Source organism: Zalophus californianus, chromosome 3, assembly GCF_009762305.2.
Source record: "Zalophus californianus isolate mZalCal1 chromosome 3, mZalCal1.pri.v2, whole genome shotgun sequence".
In the NCBI taxonomy this organism is placed as follows: Eukaryota; Metazoa; Chordata; class Mammalia; order Carnivora; family Otariidae; genus Zalophus; species Zalophus californianus.
This window is the reverse complement of record NC_045597.1, coordinates 137,807,960-137,830,261: the sequence shown is the minus strand read 5'-3', so window position 1 is coordinate 137,830,261 and position 22,302 is coordinate 137,807,960. Positions and strand designations below refer to the sequence as shown.

Here is a 22,302-nt window from a genome sequence, read left to right as displayed (position 1 = left end):
GTGACATCGAAGAAAGGTTTTGGAGTCAATTATGTTCTCCTGGAACACACAGGCAGGGGTTGTCTTGTCAACGCTCAGGTGGTCTCTACCTTAATGAGCTGCCCCAGACAAAGGCACCAAAGGACATTATTGTCCCTGAGTACCTGTCTTTAGGGGCTTCTGTTGAACAAGAGAGTGGGCTTTACTGCACTTTCCAGTTGCCTGTTTTCCGTGGAACACATCTGAATGTGATCAGGTGCGTTCTAGCCACTTTAAAAAAATCATACCCGAGGAAATAAAATGCGCACACGCTCTGCCTGCAGCCGAATGATGGAGGGTTTGGTTTAACTGCACCAAAGCCAGGAAACGGACACTTACGGTCCCCACCACCCCCGGAACACAGCCACGTGGTACACACCTGGAGGAAGAGAAATGGAATTCTTCCTGCAGGTTCTTTTTCTGGTCGAGAACAAATCATTCTTCCAATGCTCTAACATCCTGAGTGTGGGTGGAAGCGATGCTTACTTATGTCTTGTGGGAAAGATGGTGTGTTTATAGAAGACTCATCTGGCCGACCGCGGTGATTGCAGGAAGGGCCAGTGGTCACTCAGAGAACACAGCAAGGCCTTGCCTTTTTTTTTTTTTTCCTTTTGCTTTGAGTCTTAGTGGATCTATTTCTGCCACTTTTTTTTTTTTTTTAATACTGGGGGTTTCCAGTCCTCTTTCTGGAAGACCTGTTCACAGGGAGATGGGAAAGCTCTACTTAATGGCTCAGAAACAGGCCACCAGGGCCTGGGAGTGGCCCGGGAGGAAGTGGGCTCTCTCTGGGGCAGGGCCCTCTGGGCAGTAGGGGTCCCTGGGGGAGGCACCTTCTGAGGAGATGGCTTCAGTCGCAGGCTGTGGGGAGAGTGGGCAAGGCGGTGGTCAGTCGGTGGTGAAGGGGGGATCCAGGCAGGGCGAGCAGCACCCCGTGCGTGCAACGCCAGACTGGCCCCTGGCCTGAGGTCGGCCTCCAAGAGCCTGTGACGGGACCGTAAATGCCATACAGTGTGGCCAAACCACTCCTGCTGTCGGAACTGGAACTGCATATTTCCTGCCTTTCATCTTGCCTGTCGGGGAGGAATCTGTCAGATGAAGCAAACCGCAACCCCATCTCCGGGGCAAGGGGCAAGGCTGTGGCTCCAGGGCCACGGGGAGGGCTGGGGGTGGGCTGCGCCAAGCAGCCTGCCCGCGACAATAGAGAAGAGCCTGGGTGGCATGTCGGACCAGGCACCATCTGCCCACACCAGGCCAAGTGAGTCCTTCTGCCGGCCGGGGACGGAGCTGTTGCTCAGACAAGGTGCACGGCCTGTGTGGGGACATATGCTGCAGTTGTCAGAGCCAGATTGCCAATTCTGGGTTCTTTCTGGGTGATGCTGGGAAAGCTGCACTTCGGAATTTTGTCATTAGCTGGGGAGCATTGGGCCCTCCCTTGATCTCCTGCCAGAGTGGATTTTTGGAGAAGAGCCTGGCTTTGGAAAGGCAGAGAGCACAAAGCACAAATTCAGAGAGCACAAAGGCATGCACCATGAACACACCACACGTAATTTGGGGGTGAGGAAACAGAGTTTTAAAACTCAAACATGAGAATTTATGCCTGCAAACAAGTTGTCCTCGCCTCCTCTCCCTAGGGGTGGCCAGGAGAGCGAAAGGGCATGCATGCGCCCTGCTCTCCTCCAGGTGGAGGAGTTACTTGATTGAAATGGGAGAAAATGCAGGACATGATAACCACGGGACGGTCACAGGTCCTTGTAGAGTCAGCACAGCCTGGCTTGCTCAGTTTTCTCCTTAACCCCAGTCTGCTTGGTCCCTCCAGCTCCCCACCTTCACCCCACATCACCGCCCCCCTCCCCCCCAGGCATACAGCTTTTTCCTTCAGCCTCTCCTCCTGGAAGGCATGGGTTATCTTCCCTGATACCAAGTCCCATACAGTGATTCAGGCCATACCAGGAAGCTCCCTGGTGTGTCCCTTAGAATTAACCCAACTGGATTCCCTTGTTCTCACTTTCTTAGCTTAGTTCCTCTGAATCTTTCTTTGCCCTTCCTAAACCATCTGGGAGGTGGCAGATGATCTCTCTTCATCTCAGGGATGAATTTCCATCTGCAAGGTGTCAGGGCTCATGCATACAGTGTGAGAGACGGCTCTGGTTTAGGGCAAAAGGGACACGTATGCCCTGTGCAACTGAGCCGGGGTGGGGGGGAGGGAGGTGGCAGGGGTATTTACCTCAGAGCCAGGACCCTGCAAACATGCTCCTAAGGTGACAGTTCTAATCAATACACAAGAGCCTCCTAACCAACACGCTACTTAGCTGCCAGAGTAGAAACAGATACAGAAGTACAATCCTCCAAATGTGCCAGTCATTCTTCTCCGGGAAACACACGCCAAGATGGGTCTCTGGGAAATTTTATGTTTGAGGGGCTGTCTAGGAAGGGTCAGATCCTTCGAACTTAATCCAGAATTCACTGAATTAGACCTACAACCGGCCTGGCTGGAACCAGACTATTGCAATCAGATCTCAAATTAGGGACCCCTTGTGGTGCATTTCTTCTCACTCAAGATGTACCCTGAGCCCTCAGGGCAGGAGAAGAGAGGAAAAGGCCAGGTAGTGGGACAGCTGTTGTTTGTCTAGGACAAGGCGGCCCCCTCCCTGTCCTCCTTGGACACTTCCAGAGTGACGGCCCCATGCTCAGAAAGGCTCTCCTGTGTCTGCACAGGCAAGGAGGGGGATGGAGCTGAGGGCGTGGGGGCTGCGGTACAAGCATCTTATCGAAGCGAGAGGTCCCTGGACCCTACCTCGTGTCCTCTGAGCTCAGGTTCCCCAGCATCAGCCAGAGTTGCCTCTATCTTTCTGGAAATGAAAAACAGGCAACATAAAGTTGAATTCTACAAACAATTTTAAATGCTTCTGAAAACAACTTTACAGAAAAATAGAAAAAAGCAGTCTGTACAAAATTGGCACATTTTATGAGCCCATTAAGAAACAAAACTGGTTTTATTCTCTGACATTTTGCACAGATTAGGAAGGGGGCATAAAGGCATGGCCTCATGCTCAATTAGGAGGCCAGGTATCTGGAACCGTATGGAATTTCCACATGCCCTCTGAAGAGCACTGTCTCCGATTCTGAGGGAGGACTTCACATGTGGGCTTCTTCACCTCATAGTGACGTTTCTCAGAGCGGGGCTTCTCAAACCTGTCTGTTGGAGATACTCTAATGGCAGGGAAGGATGAATGCATCCCCAAGGGGCTGAGGAACTGTTTAAAGGCACCGTGAATAGCACCCATCATATCTGAGGTCTTGTATCTCAGACACCCACGTGAATTTTGCATTTATATTTATTTTCACAGAAAAATCTGGCTTTAAGGGCACCTGGGTGGCCCAGTCGGTTAAGCGGCTGCCTTCGGCTCAGGTCATGATCCCAGGGTCCTGGGATCGAGCCCCACATCCGGCTCCCTGCTCAGCGGAGAGCCTGCTTCTTCCTCTCCCTCTGCCTGCCACTCTGCCTACTTGTGCTCACTCTCTCTCTGTCAAATAAATAAATAAAAATCTTTATAAAAAAAATCTGGCTTTAAATTCTTCATTGGTTGGACCCAGTCTGCAGTCCTGGGAGCGGGCCACATGAAGACAGGAACTGGAAGCCTGGACCAGGGTCAAGGGCAGGAGTTCGCTCACAGGCTGGACCTGAGCAAGGCTGCATTGTCCACAGTAGGCAGGCTGGGGAGAAGCAGGAGGTCCACTGATGGGGTGCTCAAGGGTGGTCTTCATTAAAGGTAGAGACTCAGGCACTGGGAGTTGGGAGGTGCCATGGCCAGGTCAGGGAGAGTCATGGGGACAGTTCTCGGAGGATGTCTTTGTATCTCAGAGAGCTCCTGCCCAGTGCAGTCTTTGCTGAGATAGGAGGAAACTTCCTTAATGGCGCCACCCACATTCAGCTGGTCCAGGCTTTTCAGGATCTCACCTAACAGAATCAGTCCTATTCCCTGTTCCTTCTTCCAATAGTCCTTAGAGTTCCTGTCCAACCACAGAGGACATAGGAGATGGGAGCAGTAAGCTTTGTTCTGCCTCACCTGGTGGCCCGGTGGGCTCGGGTCCCATCACCCTCCCAGGACCAATGTCATCCTATTTTTTCCTCAGCATCACGAGCTGGCTTCTGGCTGGAATTTTGACAGCTAAACAAACACACTTCTTGGTTTACAAGTTGTTATTCTATCACTGTAAGTATTAGTCAGCATTTGGGTTTTAGTCATAACATAGCTAATGCATAATTTTGTTTGCTTCAAAGCAAATTAAAGAATTGGCAGCACATTAAATAAATGGTTAAACTGATTAATTTTTTTCCCTCCAAGTTTTCAAGTAAAACTGGAGTTCCAGACAGATGCACATATCTATCCAGGAATTCCAGATACCCCTGAGGCCCGCCAATGTGTCCAGAATGTGACAAATTAGGTGGTACCACTAACACATTAGGTCAGCACACAGAAAGAACACAGAGATGCTGGAAATTTAAATAGTACCAATCATGGCCATAGAACAGGCTAATGTCCTTAAAATAGTGCTTGAATAAAATTCAGTCTTGGCTAGCCGATCTTTAAAAGTCTAGCTAGGTAATGTCCACAATAGCCAAACTGCGGAAAGAGCCAAGATGTCCATCGACAGATGAATGGATAAAGAAGATGTGGTATATATACACAATGGAATATTATGCAGCCATCAAAAGGAATGAGATCTTGCCATTTGCAACGACGTGGATGGAACTGGAGGGCGTTATGCTGAGTGAAATAAGTCAATCAGAGAAAGACATGTATCATATGACCTCACTGATATGAGGAATTCTTAATCTCAGGAAACAAACTGAGGGTTGCTGGAGTGGTGGGGGGTGGGAGGGATGGGGTGGCTGGGTGATAGACATTGGGGAGGGTATGTGCTATGGTGAGCGCTGTGAATTGTGCAAGACTGTTGAATCACAGATCTGTACCTCTGAAACAAATAATACAATATATGTTAAGAAAAAAAAAGAAGAAGAAGATAGCAGGAGGGGAAGAATGAAGGGGAGTAAACCAGAGGGGGAGACGAACCATGAGAGACGATGAACTCTGAAAAACAAACTGAGGGTTCTAGAGGGGAGGGGGGTGGGGGGATGGGTTAGCCTGGTGATGGGTATTAAAGAGGGCACGTTCTGCATGGAGCACTGGGTGTTATGCACAAACAATGAATCAAGGAACACTACATCAAAAACTAATGATGTAATGTATGGTGATTAACATAACAATAAAAATAAAAAATAACTAAAAGTCTAGCTAGGTAACAATGAAGCTGACCAATGTTTTAATTTGTCGTAAGGCCTCTATAACAAAAAGAGAAGGTAAAACTCCCTAAATATTCAAGCACATCCAGACTCCCTGTCACTGAACTACAGAATACTAAATAATTCTGTCAGTTGTGCAGTAACACACAAGGCCCATCCTGCTCATCTGTAATTAGCTAAGTGGTCCCGAAACCAAATTAAGAAGTATTTAAGATGATGAAAATGAGTCTGGAAACAAGATCACCGTTGGTCACTACACTTGGAGATTCAGCTTACATATCACAGGTCTGCTTTCACTAAAGAAACCTGCTCATACATTTATATCTTTACCGGTTTTTGAACTAAACTAGAGCATGCTTGGATTAGTGTCATGTGCAGGATCCTCATGGCGTATTTCCTTGATGTATCAGAAATTCTCTTTGACTTTTGCCGGATTTTTACCCTGTAGGATTCAGAAGGTTTTACTCATTTTGGAAAAGACAAAGGGCTGACCCCAAGATTACTAGCTCTTTGATAGTGGGTCACTTTTTAGACAAAGGGATGTTTTAGTCTTTGATGGAATCATGACCTAAGGATTAGGGGACAACTGAGGGAAGAGGGGGCATTTGATTGAAAAACTCCAACACTATTTTTGAATTCCTTGTATTGTCTGTCTGCTTTATGATATTCTGAAAGGCATGACAAACTTTTCTTTGGCGATTTTTATTTTATTTTATTTAAAAGATTTATTTATTTGAGAGAGAGAGAGTGCACGAGCAGGGGGATGGGCAGAGGGGGAGAGAGAGAGAGAATCTCAAGCAGACTCCCTGCTGAGTGTGGAGCCTGACACAGGGCTCAATCTCAAGATCCCTAGATCACAACCCGCGCCAAAACCAAGAGTCGGACACTTAATCGACTGTGCCACTCAGGTGCCCCTTCTTTGACAATTTTTAAGGTGAAAGGATTTACTGCTCCTCATTTTTCACTGAGTAATAAATATAGTCACTATCCAGCAAAACACAAGGTTTCAAAGGCTACATACAGTTACTAATTTGATTACATTTCTTGCACCAGTGCATTCATTCCACTGAAAAATAAAAGACAAATTCATTGTGAAAAATGCCTGCAGGTGAAAAATAATGTTTAGGTAACCCTTTAACCAATACGATTATGGCTTTGAGGAAAATCATCAAAAAATGAAATTTAAAAATGTAAATTAGCTGTGTGTCTGCTGAGATAGACATTAAAAAATACTGTAATACTAGTGCAAGTTTTTTTTTGAAGTGAGTTCTTTATTAGTTTTATTTTTGATAATTCCTGTCACTGTATCAACAGTAGAACATTCTTGGTCCAAATTAAAACTAATTAAAAGTTATTTAGGGAATACAAGTGAATAACAATGTTTAACAGTTAGCACCTCTCAGAATAGAAACTCCAGCAGCTGACAAAATGGAAGCTGAAAAACACTCATGGTTTTGACTCTTCCAGATCACAGCAAAAACTGGTTTGCTTATATAACCGATGTAAACCCAGGATCCTACATGGGTCTAGTCTTGGCACTGGTTCAGACCTGCAGAAAAATATAATTGAAAACAATTCAAATCTTTCTGTCTCTTGAGAAAATGTCAAAGGTGGGAGTGTGTTTTAAATACCCAGCAAACTCCTTAAAGATACTGTTTGCACCTGTCTCTCGATCTCTGGTTCTGTGATCGGAGACCCAGCCTGAGGCTTCTCTCCCACTCCCTCTTTTCTCTGCCTCTGTTTTTCATCTGTCATTCAGCCTGGTCTCCTGGGCTTTAGTTTTCCATCCGATTGCTATTACCCAGGATCTGTGTGACAAACTTCAAAACACGCCCCTCGTTCCAGGCAGGGGGCAGGGGTACACGTTAGATTTTGTATCCTGCCCTTTGTTCTTGTGTCTGCTGCAGAGGAATTTTGCCACCAAAGCATTTCCTGAATGAGTCAAGTGGTTAGACCCTGGAGCTGCAGGGGCCAAGGCCCTGCTTCAGTCCCCACGAGCTTTGCTTTGTCTTACATCCCAGCTCACACTTGACCGTGACTCCGCGGTGTCAGAATGTCCCAAGACGACGACGTATGCTGCGAGAGGATTTTCAGATGTTTTTTTCTTCTTATACTTTACATATTTATAAAATCTTTCACTTAAGCTTTCTTTTTATTTTTTTAGCTTTTATTTATTTTTAAAGATCTTATTTATGCACGTGACAGAGAGACAGCGAGAGAGGGAACACAAGCAGGGGGAGCGGGAGAGAGAGAAGCAGACTCCCCACCGAGCAGGGAGCCCGATGCAGGGCTCGATCCCAGGACCCTGGGATCATGACCTGAGCCGAAGGCAGAAGCTTAACGACTGAGCCACCCAGGCGCCCCTATGCTTTTCTTTCAGGAGACCAGACACACACACACACACACACACACGTATTTTTTTTTTCTTTTAAGTCAAAGTGCAGTTGCTCTAGATGAAGCAAGGGTGGGAGACAAGAAGCTCAAGAGGCAGGTCACTTGATGTGAACTGGATAAAATCTCAGAGCTCGAAGAAGTCCGGATTTTCAAATGCCGTGCCCTGGCTCCGGAGCCATCCAGTACAGAGTTCCTTGGGAATGTAAACCCTGTAACATGGAAGCGCAGAGTTGGACTCTCTTAGGGGCGGAGAACTGACCCTGCTAAGGGGAGATCACCGCTCCAGGGTCCCCGGGAATGCACCTGAGCAGCCTGCCTCCCAGGAAGGAGCCTGCCAGGCTGGCCTGCAGGGCATTTCCGGGTGACGGGAGACGCGACAGAGCCCGGGGACGGGAGGCAGTTCTCCAGCCCAGACAGGGTCCAGCCAGAGAGCCTCGCGCGCTCCGCGGCCACTTCACCAGCCGACTGTTGCCACCTGCTGGCCACTGGAAGGAGGTGCTCGGCACCGGAAAAGGGAGGATTTGTTTGGCGATGGGGTGGCCAGGCCCCCGAGAGCTGCGCCAAAATATAGACGCAGACTCAGTGTTTTCTCCAAAGACGTGACCTGGGGAGGATCTATTACCATTCCACTCATTAAGCCACCCAAGAAGGTGGACTTTTACAAAAGTGATAACCTCATTCGTGCCTGATTTAGTCAATGACAAACACGTTTATTGCTATAAACCAGGTACCCTGCAAGGCACTCGGGGTGATTGATACTCACATCTCATTCTACCCCCACATGACATTATCCAGTGGATCTTCTACCCTAATCATTGAATTAGGCTTTATATTTCGTCATTCACTCACGAACCCGTATTGACTGAAGGCGTACTATAATGGCAGGCTCAGGGCCAGAAGCTGAACATACAGTGGTGAGAAAAACATGTACTGACTCCCCACTCACTGGTCTGCCGTCTAGTAGAAGGGACAGACATTAATCAGATCATCACACAAATAAATGTAACAGTATGCAATAGGTATAATATAAAAATACAACTGTGACAAAGGATTAGTCTAAATGACTTTGATCGATTCTAAAATGGAAATTTGGGCTATTTGATATGCATTAAAATTATTTAAAATGTTTCATTCGGGATGCCTGGGTGGCTCAGTCGGTTAAGCGTCTGCCTTCAGCTCAGGTCATGATCTCAGGATCGTGGGATCGAGCCCCACGTCTGGCTGCCTGCCCAGCGGGGAGTCTGCTTCTCCCTCTCCCTCTGCCTGCCGGAGGCTCCCCCTGCTTGTGCTCTCTCTCTCTCTGGCAAATAAATAAATAAAATCTTTAAAAAAAATGTAGAGCCACACTATTTGACTAGGAACATATTTATTATATACTTTGTAAGTTATAGAAAGGCATGTATAGTAAACCCCATTTTTGAAAACATTTTTATGGGTATTTTCTTTGAGCTCCCTACTACATAATCAATTTATTTGATTGTTACTGTTGGATCATTATGATTATCATACAAATATGCTGTTATTTTTCCCATCCCCCCCCCAAAAGGGCATACAATGGAAAAACTTGTGTTGGCTCTATTTCCTCACCACCTCATTTCTTTGTTATCCTTTCAGTAAGGCCACTCTAATTGCTCCCCTCTTAAACCTACTCCAGTCAGGTTTTGTATGTGTCAAGGTCCCCAGTGGCCTCCATACTGCTAACTCCAGAGGCATTTCTGTCCTCCTGTCATGGGCTCCCTGAGCAACATTTAACACAGCGGCTGCTGCCTCCTCCTTTTATGAGTTCTTCCTCTGGCTTCCAGGACACCATTCTCTGGGATCTCCTGCCTCATTGCTTCTGCTTTCTCAGGCTTTTCTGCATTCTTCCTCTTCTTCCCAGTTTTTTTTTTTTTTTTTTTTAAAGATTTTATTGATTTATTTGAGAGAGAGAGCGAATAACTAGAGGGGAGGGGCAGAGGCAGAAGCACACTCCCGGTTGAGCAGGGAGTCTGACGTGGGGCTCAATCCCAGGACTCTGAGATCATGACTTGAGCCGAAGGCAGACGCTTAACCAAATGAGCCACCCAGGTGCCTCTCTTCCCAGGTTTTTAATGTTAGTTCTCTTCTCTTCCCTCACTCCTTTGACCGTATCCAGTCATGGCTTTCAGCACCATCTGCCCCCACCTAGACCTCTCCCCTAAATTCCTGACTCATAAGTCCAACTGTCTACTCAGGTTTCTCATAGACGTTTCAAACTCAGCGTGTCCCTAACAGAACTTATGAGCCTCCTCCCCATTTAACCTGCTCCAGCCACAGCCTTCCTTAATCCGCTTGTTGGCACCTAAATCTTTCCCAATGCTCAAGCCAGAGCCCTGCAAATCATCTGCAGTCATCATCCTCTCTTTGTTTTGTATCCAGATCCAATCCTTCAGGAAATCCTCTTAGCCTTGTGTCAAAATATAGTTCCCCAATCCAGCTACTTCTCATCACCCTCCCTGCAACCACTGTGGTCCCGTCTGCCCACACCTACCACCTGGATTACTGCAGGAGCACCTCCCTTGTCTTCCCTACAGTCTCTTGCTACCACAGGAGCCAGAGTGATCCTTTATGACGTACGTCAGACCATGCCCCTCCTGGTCAAAACCCTGCAGAGGCTCCCAGTCTTGCACACAGTAAAAGTCTACAAGACACGCTGTGTCCTCTCTTTCTGGCTGCTCTCCGACATCATCTAGCCATCTCCCTGTCGCCCACTCTGCTCTAGCCTGGCCGGCCTCGTTGCGATGTCAGGAGCATACCAGGTCCACTCCCCTTAGGGACGTCTACTGCTGTTCACTCTGCCTGGAGTGTTCAACCCATGGATAGCTGCACCTCCTTCAAGTCTTCGCTCAAATGCCTCACCCCTGCTGAGGGTGTTTTAACACTTGTGCTTCCATGCTGCAATCCCCTCTCTAGCCATCCTGATTCCCCTCACCCTGCTCTACCTTCCTTTTTTCCATAACATTTTCATGATAAGATACTAAACAATTTATGTTTAAATTTATATAGATAGATAGATGGATAGTTTATTTTCTCTAACTAGAATGCATTTTTATTGAGGAACAGAAATCTTCATCTGTTTACTGATGTATCTCAAATGCCTAGAACTATGCTTGGTACATAGCAATGCCCAAGAAAAAAATTTTCACTTTTTTTTAAAAGATTTTATTTATTTATTTGAGAGAGAGAGACAGAGAGAGCACAAGCAGGGGGAGAGGCAGAGGGAGAGGGAGAAGCAGACTCCCTGCTGAGCATGGAGCCCAACATGGGGCTCGATCTCAGGCCCCTGAGATCATGACCTGGGCCGAAAACAGACGCTTAACCAACTGAGCCACCCAGGCACCCCTAAATACAGTGAATTTCACAAAGCATATGGATATCAAAGTCATTACATTGTATACTTAAAATAGCTTACAATTTTGTCAATTATACCTCAATAAAGCTGAAAAAAAGATTAATATTCTCCTGAAAGTAGCATTTCCTTAATAGTAGTTAATCCATGAAAGCCTATAAATTAAGTAAACTCTTAATTTAAGTAACATAAAAGATTTGGGATAGTGAAAAATGAGTGAATAAATGAATGCATGGAAAGGGTCGGAACAGATAAAAACTAACCCACTAACCATGAAAATTTCTAGTTAGAAGGATAATAAACACTTTTTCTTGTTGTTCATCTGTTTTTAATTTTTCTACAATAAACTTGAATTACTTAGACATTTTGAAAAAATAAGTTTACTACTGAGGATAACAACAGTTTAATTATTTTTTAGTCTACAGTTTCAAATGTTCATCTATAGAAGAGAATTGGTAAGATGGTAGAAATGTGGGAAAGGCACCCATTTACATTATTGTGAAGCCGTTATGAAGCTCCTGCCCAGACAGTGGGAGAAATTCTGTCTTGATTTGGATTCCCCCAGAAGCAGACACTGTAAGGGGTCTATCTGGGAGGTACAGCGTGAACAAAGTGGACAGGGAAGTGAAGGAAGCCAATAAAGGGAGGGCTGTCCAGCCATTTCCACCATGGGCAGTGGGGACTCCATCCATGGATGAACTCTGAGTCACAGCATAGAGCGTGCCTCAGTTTCCCCATCTGACGGGTGAGGAAACTGGGGTATTTGTCCACCTACAGCAGTTGAGGGCCGTTTCTGGAGCCATTAATGCTCTTGCATTTCCAGCTTGTCCTGTGTATTCCTGTAGCCAGAAAAAATCCCTTGGGCAGTGTTGGCAGTAGGCAGAGTTTGCAGAGTAGAGGTGAAAGACAAGGGCATATGGGGCAGGGGAGGGAGGGCCCTGAGAGGGTCTGCTATGGTTCCTTGATTAGACCCTGACTTTGCTCTGTGGGAGGAGCTCCGTTGTCTGTTGTTCTCTGTGGCTCCTCGCTCCCCTGCAGGTCTTGCTTGCCCATGCATCTCCATGGCCACATCCGAAGTGGGCAGCAGGGAAAGTGCCCTCCCTGGAGTCTGTACAACTGTTGTAGCATGTTTGGGTGCCCAAGGACTGTTTTAAGGCCTGAACAACCTAAGTTTTTCTAGTCTGGGTTCAAGAACTCTTTGGCAATACAATTCCTTCCAACACTTAGTAAGCTTCTGAAATATTTGTTTTCAGTCATTTCCATGTGCCAGTATGCACACATAGGGTTCTTCACTTAGACCTAACTCTCAAGTCTGATTTGCTTCTTTGCATCCTAACCCCCATGCCTCTCTCCTTCAACTTAATGGCAACCATCTTGAAGCTATCTGGAAAAAAACAGTCTTGAGTGTGAAGAAAGCATCCTTAAACTGCAGTGGTGAAACTATCTGCTTAAAAAGAAGTTTTAATGGGCTTTTGTTGCTCAAAGGCTTTTTTTCTATGTTATCACTTATATTTTGGGTTTCAAAGCAGAAGGCTTCAATTTCTGGACTCATTCTATTCCCTTTCATCTCTCCTCTTAAAGCAGCCGATTCTTGCCTGAGCTTGACCCTTATGCTGACACACTAAGCAAAGCAAGTAAGAACCATTGTGCACTATCTTTGGGTTTTCCAACCTCTTTTAAAGCCATGGCTCAGTAGACATTTTGCTCACCAAGTAATTGAGGACAACAGTTTTATTAAATAATTTGCTATTATATAACACGTGTTTTCATCTTGTCAGCCTCCAATACAAATCTTCTTGCTTCCCTCTGCAATGCTATTTTTTAGGGTTTATTCTTAACCTCAGAACCCCAGTGAAAGGGAGTAAATTTTGTAGTAATACTAATAACACTAGCTACTGGATAAATAAACCCAAGAATTTCAATGGCTTAACCCGATGAGAGTTTTGTTCTCACTCATGAAATAGAGCTGGGTGGTGACAAGTCAATGGGTACCCTTCTCCATGAAGTCATTCAAGGATCCGGGATATTGAAAGCAAAGTCACCTCCAACGTGTGGTTTCCAATGGTCTCATGTCCATTCCAGCTAGTCAGAAGACTAAGGAGCACGACGCTTAAAGATGGCAGAGCAGGAGGAGTCTGAGCTCATCTCACCCCATGGATACAACTAGATAACACCCACATCGGTGTAAATAAGCCAGAAAATGACTGGCAAAACAGACTCTCCACAGCTAAATGTAGAGAAGAGGCCACATCGAAGAGGATAGGAAGGGCAAAGAGGTCTTGGGAGCTAAAAGGACCCTTGTAATTGGCCACAGGAGGGAGAGATGCTGCTGGCATGGAGAGAAGAAACAGACCCTCACCCCAGGCACCCCAGGCACCCCAGGCATGGCATGTGGAAGACGAATCCCCATAACATTTGGCTTTGAAAGCCCAAGGAGCCTGGCTTCATGAGTTTTTTATAATCAGTGGGACTTAACACCTGGAACTTGAAAAAAATCAGTGGGCTTGGTTCTGGCAGAGCCAGGAAAGTGATAGGAAACTGAGTCCCCACCCTTAAAGAGGCAGCAAAACAAACAGCCCTGTGGAAACACAGCATAGAAGCAGCAGTTGGAAAATGCCTGGGGTATACAGGGGGAGATTTGTTTACTAATCTCAGAGCATGTGCTGGAAGGGCAGGGAAGTTTGGGAGACTTCGCCAAGAATAAAAGAGCTGATGGGCACCATTTCCCTCCCCACACCCCAGCCTAGATACACAGACACCTTCGGCAAGCAATAGAGTGCCAACACTTTCCACCTAGCTTGCTAATAGCACACCCTGCCCCTGTGCTCTCCTGCAGACTTGTCCCCTCCACCCCAGCCTGGGCAGTTTTCCCAGGCAGATGCAGCTCCCCTCCCACAGGGGATCAGTGTGGACCTTCTGGCACTGCACGCCCTGCCCCCGAGTTCTCCTGCAGACCCGCATTCTCCAACATGCCTTTGGTCAAAGCCTATCTGAAGCGGTGCCACAAGGCTGGCAGTGTGCAAGCAGCCCCAGCAGGGGTCAGCACCACTCCAAAGTGACTTCTACCCTGGGCAGAGGGGAAGATAACCACACACACCAGTCAGACTTCAGCCCCAGCAATAGGTTGGGAGCCGAGAGTTCGTCTGATTGCAGGCCTGGCCCACCCACAAAAGCCTCTCAGAGGACAACACAGGGAGAGTTTCTTGCATTTTGGGGCTACTGCATCTCTGGCAAACACCTGGTCTGACTTGACTCAAGCCCAAGATGGCCCCAGACTGGCCCACTAACAACATAGGGACCAAACCCCTATCCACAATAGACAGAGAGTCATCGCAGAAGACTGAAGGCAAATACAACTCAGCCACGCGGTAAGGTGCACACAACACACATGGGAGAAATCCCTGAAGTTCCAGGTTCTGGGAAACAGAGGACATTGCGCTGCAGGGCACTACAGGACCTCTTCTTCATAAGACCACTACTTTCAAGAGCAGGAGACACAACTGACTTTCCTAACACAAAAACAGACACAGAGAGTTAGACAAATTGAGGAAACAGAGGAATATGTCCGAAATGAAAGAACAGGAAAAATCACAGCGAGAGAGCTAAATGAAATGGAGACAAGTAATAGTCCTGATAATTTTTTTTTAAGATTTTATTTTTAAGTAATCTCTACACCCAATGTGGGGCTCGAACTCACAACCCTAAGATCAAGAGTTGCATGCTTTTCCAACTGATCCAGGCAGGTGCTCCAGATAGATAATTTAAATTATTGGTCATAAAGATACTCACTGGACCTGAGAAAAGACTGGAGAACCTCAGTGAGACCTTCAACAAAGACACAGAAAACATAAAAAAAGAACCAATCAGAGGTGAATAACTCAATAACTGAAATTAAAAATACATGAGAGGGAACAGCAGACTAGAAGAAGCAGAAGAACAGACCAGGGACCTGGAGGACAGAGTAATGGAAAGCAATTAAGCTGAACAGGAGAGAGAAAAATGAATAATAAAAATAAAAATAGATTAAGAGAACTTGGTGACACCATCAAGCATAATAACATTCACATTACAGGGATCCCAGAAGAACACAGAGAAAAGGGGGCAGAAAATTTATTTGAAGAAATAATAGTTGAAAACTTCTCAAATCTGGGGAAGGAAAAAGAAATCCAGAGCCAGGAGGCAGAGAGAGCGCCCAACGAAATCAACCCAAGGAGGTCCACACCAAAACAAATAGTAATTAAAATGGCAAGAAGTACTAATAAAGAGAGAATTTTAAAAGCAATAAGAGAAAAGAAAACAGTTACATAAGGGAAAACCCAATAATGTTATCAGCTGATTTTTCAGCAGAAATTTTGCAGGCCAGAAGAGAGTAGCATGATATATTCAAAATGCTAAACAAACAAACAAACCACCAAAAAACCCTGCAGCCAAGAATATTCTATCCAGCAAGGCTATCATTCAGGATAAAGGTAGAGATAAAGAGTTTCCCAGATAAACAAAAGTTAAAGGAATTCATGAGCACTATATCAGCCTTACAAGAAATGTTAAAGAGGACTCTGTGAGAAGAAAGGAAAGACCATAAGCAGGAGTAAGAAAAGTAGGAAGCACAAAAGTATATCTATAAAATTAAGTATATCTGTAAAAATCAGTCAAGGGATTCACAAAATAAAAGAATGGAAAGTATGACACCATATACCTAAAACATGGTGGGGAGAGGAATAAAAACTTAGTGCTTTTAGAATGGGTTCAAACTTAAGCAACCATCAATGTACTATAGACTGCTATAGCCATAAGATGTTACATATAAACCTAATGGTAACCACAAATCAAAAACCAGTAATAGATATGCAAAAAATAGAAAGGAAACCAAGTATATCACTAATGAAAGCCAGGAAACTATGAGAAAAGAGAACAAGAGAAGGAGCAGAGAAGACCTACAAAAACAACCATAAAACAAGTAATACAGTGGCAATAAATACATACCTATCAATCATTACTTTAAATGTAAATGGACTAACTGCCAATCAAAAGACATACAAATGGATAAAAAAGCAAAACCCATCTATATGCTGCCTACAAGAGACTCATTTCAGACCTAAAGATACATACAGATTGAAAGTGAAGAAATGGGCTAAATGGGTGATGGGTATGAAGGAGGGCACTTGTTGTGTTGAGCACTGGGTGTTATACGTAAGTGATGAATCACTAAGTTCTACTCCCAAAAGCAGTATTACAGTATATGTCAACTAACTAGAATTTAAATAAAAATTTGGAACAATAAATAAATAAGTAAATAAATAAGTAAAAAGGAAGGAGAAAAAAGTGAAGGAGTGTAAAAGCATTTATCATGCAAATGGAAGTGAAAAGGAAGCCAGGGTAGGAATACTTACATTGGACAAAATAGACTTTGAAACAAGGACTGTAACAAGAGACAAAGAAGGACACTACTTAATCATAAAAGGAACAACCCAATAAGAAGGTGTAACAATTGTAAATATTTATGCACCTAACATGGGAGCACCCAAATACATAAAGCAGCTAAAAACAAACAAAAAGGAAGTAATTGACAATAACAGAATAATAGTACAGGACTTTAACACCCCACTTACATCAATCAATTATCCAGACAGAAAATCAATTAAAAAAACAGTAGCTTTGGGGCGCCTGGGTGGCTTAGTCATTGAGCATCTGCCTTCAGCTCATGTCATGATCCCAGGTCCTGGGATCAAGTCCCACATCGGGGTCCTTGCTCGGTGGGAAGCCTACTTCTCCCTCTCCCACTCCCCTTGTTTGTGTTCCCTCTCTCACTGTGTCTCTCCCTGTCAAATAAATAAATAAAATCTTTAAAAAATAAAATAAAAATAAAAAAACAGTAGCTTCGGACCAGGTGGATTTAACACATATATTCAGAACATTCCATTATAAAACAGTGGGACACACATTCTTTTCAAGTGTACATGGCATATTCTCCAAAACAGAATCAGATCTTGGGCCACAAAACCAGTATCAATAAGTTCAAAAAGACTGAAGTCATACCATGCATCTTTTCTGACCACCACACTATGAAACTAGAAATCAACCACAAGAAAAACATCTGCAAAGGACACAAATACATGGAGGTTAAATAACATGCTACTAAACAATGAATGGGTCAACCAAGAAATAAGAGAGGAAATCAAAAAATATGTGGAGACAAATAAAAATGAAAACACAACAGTCCAAAATCTTTGGGATGCAATAAAAGCTATTCCAAGAGGGAAGTTTACAGCAATCCAAACCAACCTCAAGAAGCAAGAAAAATCTCAAATAAACAACCAAACCTTACACCTAAAGGAGCTAGAGAAAGAAGAAGAAACAAAGCCCCAAACCAGTAGAAGGAAGGAAATAAGATCAGAGCAGAAATAAATGAAATAGAAACTAAAAAAGAAAGAGAGAGAGAGAGAAGATTGATGAAACCAGGAGCTGGTTCCTTTTTTTTTTTTTTTTTTAAGATTTTATTTATTTGACAGAGAGAGACACAGCGAGAGAGGGAACACAAGGAGGGGGAGTGGGAGAGGGAGAAGCAGGCTTCCTGCCGAGGGGGGAGCCCAATGGGGGGCTGGATCCCAGGTCCCTGGGATCATGACCTGAGCTGAAGGCAGACGCTTAACGACTGAGCCACCCAGGCGCCCCCAGGAGCTGGTTCTTTGAAAAGATCAACAAAGTTGATATACCTGTAAACAGACTCACCAGGAAGGGAGGAAGGAAGGAAGGAAGGAAGGCCACCCAAGTAAACAAAATCAGAAATGAGAGAGGAGAAATAACAACTGATACCACAGAGATAGAAAAGGATTATAAGAAAATACTATGAAAAATTACATATCAACAAATTGGACAACCTAGAAGAAATGAATAAATTCCTAGAAACATATAACCTGCCAAAACTGAATCAGGAATAAATAGAAAATTTGAACAGATTACTAGCCATGAAATTGAATCAGCAATCAAAAAGCTCCCAAGAAACAAAAGTCCAGGACCAGATAGCTTCACTGGTGAATTCTACCAAACATGTATTTATTTATTTATTGTGGGGGAGGGTGGGGGCAGAGAGAGAGAGAGACAGAGACAGAGAATCTTAAGCAGGCTCTACCCCCAGTACAGAGCCTGAGGCAGGGCTTGATCTCACAACCCTGAGATCATGACTTGAGCTGAAATCAAGAGTCGGACGCTTAACCTACTGAGGCACTCAGGAGCCCTTCTACCAAACATTTAAATAATTTTATTCTTTAAAGAAAATGAAAGAATTCTATTCTTCTCACACTATTCGAAAAAACTGAAGAGAAAGGAAAGCTTCCAAAATCATTCCATGAGGACAGTATTACCCTGATACCAAAACCAGATAAAGATACTACAGAAAAAGAGAAATACAGGCCAATATCTCTGATGAACATAGGTGCAAAAATCCTCGCAAAATATTAGCAAATTGAATCCAACAATACATTAAAAAAATCATTCATTACCATCGGGTGGGATTTATTCTCAGTATACAAGGGTGGTTCAATATTTGCAAATCAATCAATGTGATATATCACATCAACAAGAGAAAGAATAGGGGCACCTGGCTGGCTCAGTTGGTAGAGCATGTGACTCTTGATCTCAGGATTGTAAGTTCAAGCCCTGTGTTGGGTGTAGAGATCACTTAAAAATAAAATCTAAAAAAAAAAACAAAAAACACAAAACAAAAAACAAGAGAAAGGATTAAAACAATATGACCACTTCAATAGATGCAGAAAAAGCATTTGACAAGTACGATATCCATTCCTGATAAAAATCCTTAACAAAGTAGGTTTAGAGGGAACATACCTCAACAGAATAAAGGCCATTTATGAAAAACCCACAGCTAACATCATACTTAATGGTGAAAAACTGAGAGCTTTTCCCCTGAGATCAGGAATAAGACAAGGACATCCACTCACCACTTTTTTTTTTTTTTTTAATGGGCTCCATGCCCATCCTGGAGCCCAGCATGGGGCTTGAACTCACAACCCTGGGATCAAGACCTGAGTTGCAATTGAGAGTCAGACGCTTAATTGCCTGAGCCACCCAGGTGCCCCCACTCTACCTCTTCTATTCAACATTGTACCAGAAGTCCTAGCCACAGCAATGAGACAAAAAAAAAAAAAAAAAAAGAAGTAAAAGACATCCAAATTGGTAAGGAAGAGGTAAAATTTTCACTATTTGCAGATGACATGATATTATGTATAGAAAACCCTAAAGACTCCACCAAAAAACTACTAGAACTGTAAGATCACAATACAAAATCAATATACAGAAATCCGTTGCATTTCCATACACTAATAATGAAGTAGCAGAAAGAGAAATTAAGAAAACAATCCCATTTACAATTGCACCAAAATAATAAAATATCTAGGAATAAAGTTAATCAAGGAGGTAAAAGACCTATACTCTGAAAACTATAAAACATTGATGAAAGAAATTGAAGACAACACAAACAAATGAAAAGATATTGCATGCTGATGGATTGGAAGAACAAATATTATTAAAATGTCCATACTACCCAAAGCAATCTACAAATTCAGTGCAATCCTATCAAGATACTAACAGCATTGTTCACAGAACAAACAACACTAAAATTTGTAGGAACCACAAAAGATCCTGAATACCCAAGGCAATCTTGAAAAAGAAGAACAAAACTGGAGGTATCACAATCCCAGGTATCAAGATATACTACAAAGCTATAGTAATCAAAACAGTATGGTACTGGCCCAAAAAGAGACACATAGAGCAACAGAACGGAATAGAGAGCCCAGAAAAAAAACCATGATCATATGGTCAACTAATCTTTGACAAAGGAGGCAAGAATATGCAATGGGAAAAAGACAGTCTCTTCAACAACTGATGTTGGGAAAACTGCTACTTGCAAAGAATGAAACTGGGCCACTTTCTTACACCATACACAAAAACAAACTCAAAATGAATAAAGACCTAAGTGTGAGACCTGAAACCATAAAAATCCTAGCAGAGAGCACAGGGTTTTGACATTGGCCTTAGCAACATTTTTCTGGATATGTCTCCCGAGGCAAGGGAAACAAAAGCAAAAATAAACTATTGGGACTACATCAAAATAAAAAGTTTCTGCACAGTAAAGGAAACAATCAACAAAACTAAAAGACAACCCACTGAATGGGGGAAGATATTTGCAGATGACATAGCCAATAAAGAGTTAGTATCCAGAATATATAAAGAACTTATACAACTCAACACCAAAAAAACCAAGTAATCCAACCAAAAAATGGGCAGAAGACATGAAGAGACATTTCTCCAAAGAAGACATTTAGACGGCCATCAGATACATGAAAAGATCCTCAACATCACTGGTCATCAGGTAAATGCAAACCAAAACCACGAGGGGGCACCTGGGTGGCTCAGTCAGTTAAGTGTCTGCTTTGGGCTCAGGTCATGATCCCAGGGTCCTGGGATCAAGTCCCACATCAGGCTCCTTGCTCAGCGGGGAGCCTGCTTCTCCCTCTGCCTGCAGCTCCCCCTGCTTGTACGTGCATGCTTTCTCTCTCTCTCTCTCTCTGGCAAATACATAAATAAAATATTAAAATGAAATAAATTAAAAAACAAAAAACAGAACCACAGACAACACAGGAAACAACAGATGTTGGTGAGGATGCGGAGAAAGGGAAAGCCTCTTACACTGTTGGTGGGAATGCAAGCTGGTGCAGCCACTCTGGAAAACAGCATAGAGGTTCCTCAAAAAGTTAAAAATGGAACTACCCTATGATCCAATAATTCCACTACTGGGTATTTACCCAAAGAATACAGAAACACTAATTCAAAAAGATACATGCACCCTTATGATTACTGCAGCATTTTTTACAATAGCCAAATTATGGAAGCAGCCCAAATGTCCACTGACTAGTGAATGGATAGAAAAGATGTGGTATATACACACATGGAATATTAGTCATAAGAAAGAATGACATCTTGCCATTTGCAATAACATGGATGGATCTAGAGGGCATAATGCTATGTGAAATAAGTCAGAGAAAGATAAATAACATACAATTTCACTTCTGTGTGTAATTAAGAAACAAAACAAATGAACAAAGGGGAGGAAAAAGAGACAAATCCAAAAAACAGGCTCTTAACTGTAGAGAACAGGTGGTCACCTGGGGGGACTAAGTGGGGGGTTGGGTGGAAAAGGTGAAGAAAAGAGTACACTTGCGATGAGCACTGAGTAAAGCATAGAGTTGTTGAATCACTATATTGTACACCTGAAACTAATGTAACACTCTATTAATGATGCTGGATACTTTATTTTTTTTATAAAGATTTTATTTATTTTTGAGAGAGAGAGAGAGCACAAGCAGGGGGAGCAGGGGCAGAGGGAGAGGGAGAAGCAGACTCTCTGCTGAGCAGGGAGCCTGATGTGGGACTCGATTCCAGGACCCTGCGATCATAACCTGAGCCGAAGACTGATGCTTAACTAACTGAGTTACCCAGATGCCCGATACTGGATACTTTAAAGTTTAAAAAGAAAAGACTAGAAGAGCATGGATGCTCTCTGCTGAGAGGTTTGTGAGTCTCAAAATTTCTCCTCACATTTCATTTTCTAGATTCCAGTCACATGGTTCCATCTAGATGCAAGAACCGGTGGAAGGATGTATTTTCTCGTAGGCAGTGAGAGTGCAATACCCTGGAAAGGAGAGAACCAATTTTTCAGTGGACAGTGAGCTGATATCCCACAACTTAAACAGAAAAAATATAAATAATGTCAATGTGTGGCTCTCTCCTGTACCTTCCAAGCCTTTTCTCTAATGCTGTGTTTGGACTCACCAGAATGGGCAGATTTGTCAGGAAGCTGTCCTTGGACTTGAGAGGAGGGACCTTCCTCACCTGATTCAGTTTGGGGAAAAAGGAAGGAACAGGCAGGGTCTCTTTAAATAACTGCTTCCTTCCCTGTTTTGGTAAAAATACTCTTCAGACTGAGCAATTACTAACTGCTGGCTTTTAGGGTGGTGGTTGTTTTTTAACAAAGAAATTGAAAAGCTGAACCACTCTACTCTTTGCTTCCCTGAGTGAGAGTAGGCAGAGAATGGATGGAAGAAGAGTAGGAGCCTGGAACAAATGTTGATGCAGTGGGACACTTTGTTGCTAATTATGCTTCACTTGAATGACAGTACGTGGGAGGTGGGCAGTTAGCTCCAGC

At 43.7% G+C, this 22,302-nt stretch overlaps 1 long non-coding RNA gene across 1 annotated transcript in view; it reads right to left on the bottom strand.

The window, feature by feature from the left end:
* Positions 1 to 6,595: 6,595 nt before the first annotated feature.
* Positions 6,596 to 22,302, bottom strand: part of LOC113919838 — a 57,126-nt gene continuing 41,419 nt past the window's right edge. Inside the window, exon 3 of the long non-coding RNA XR_003519135.1 lies at positions 6,596 to 6,872. This is a non-coding gene — a long non-coding RNA (uncharacterized LOC113919838). The remainder of the gene's footprint in view (positions 6,873 to 22,302) is intronic.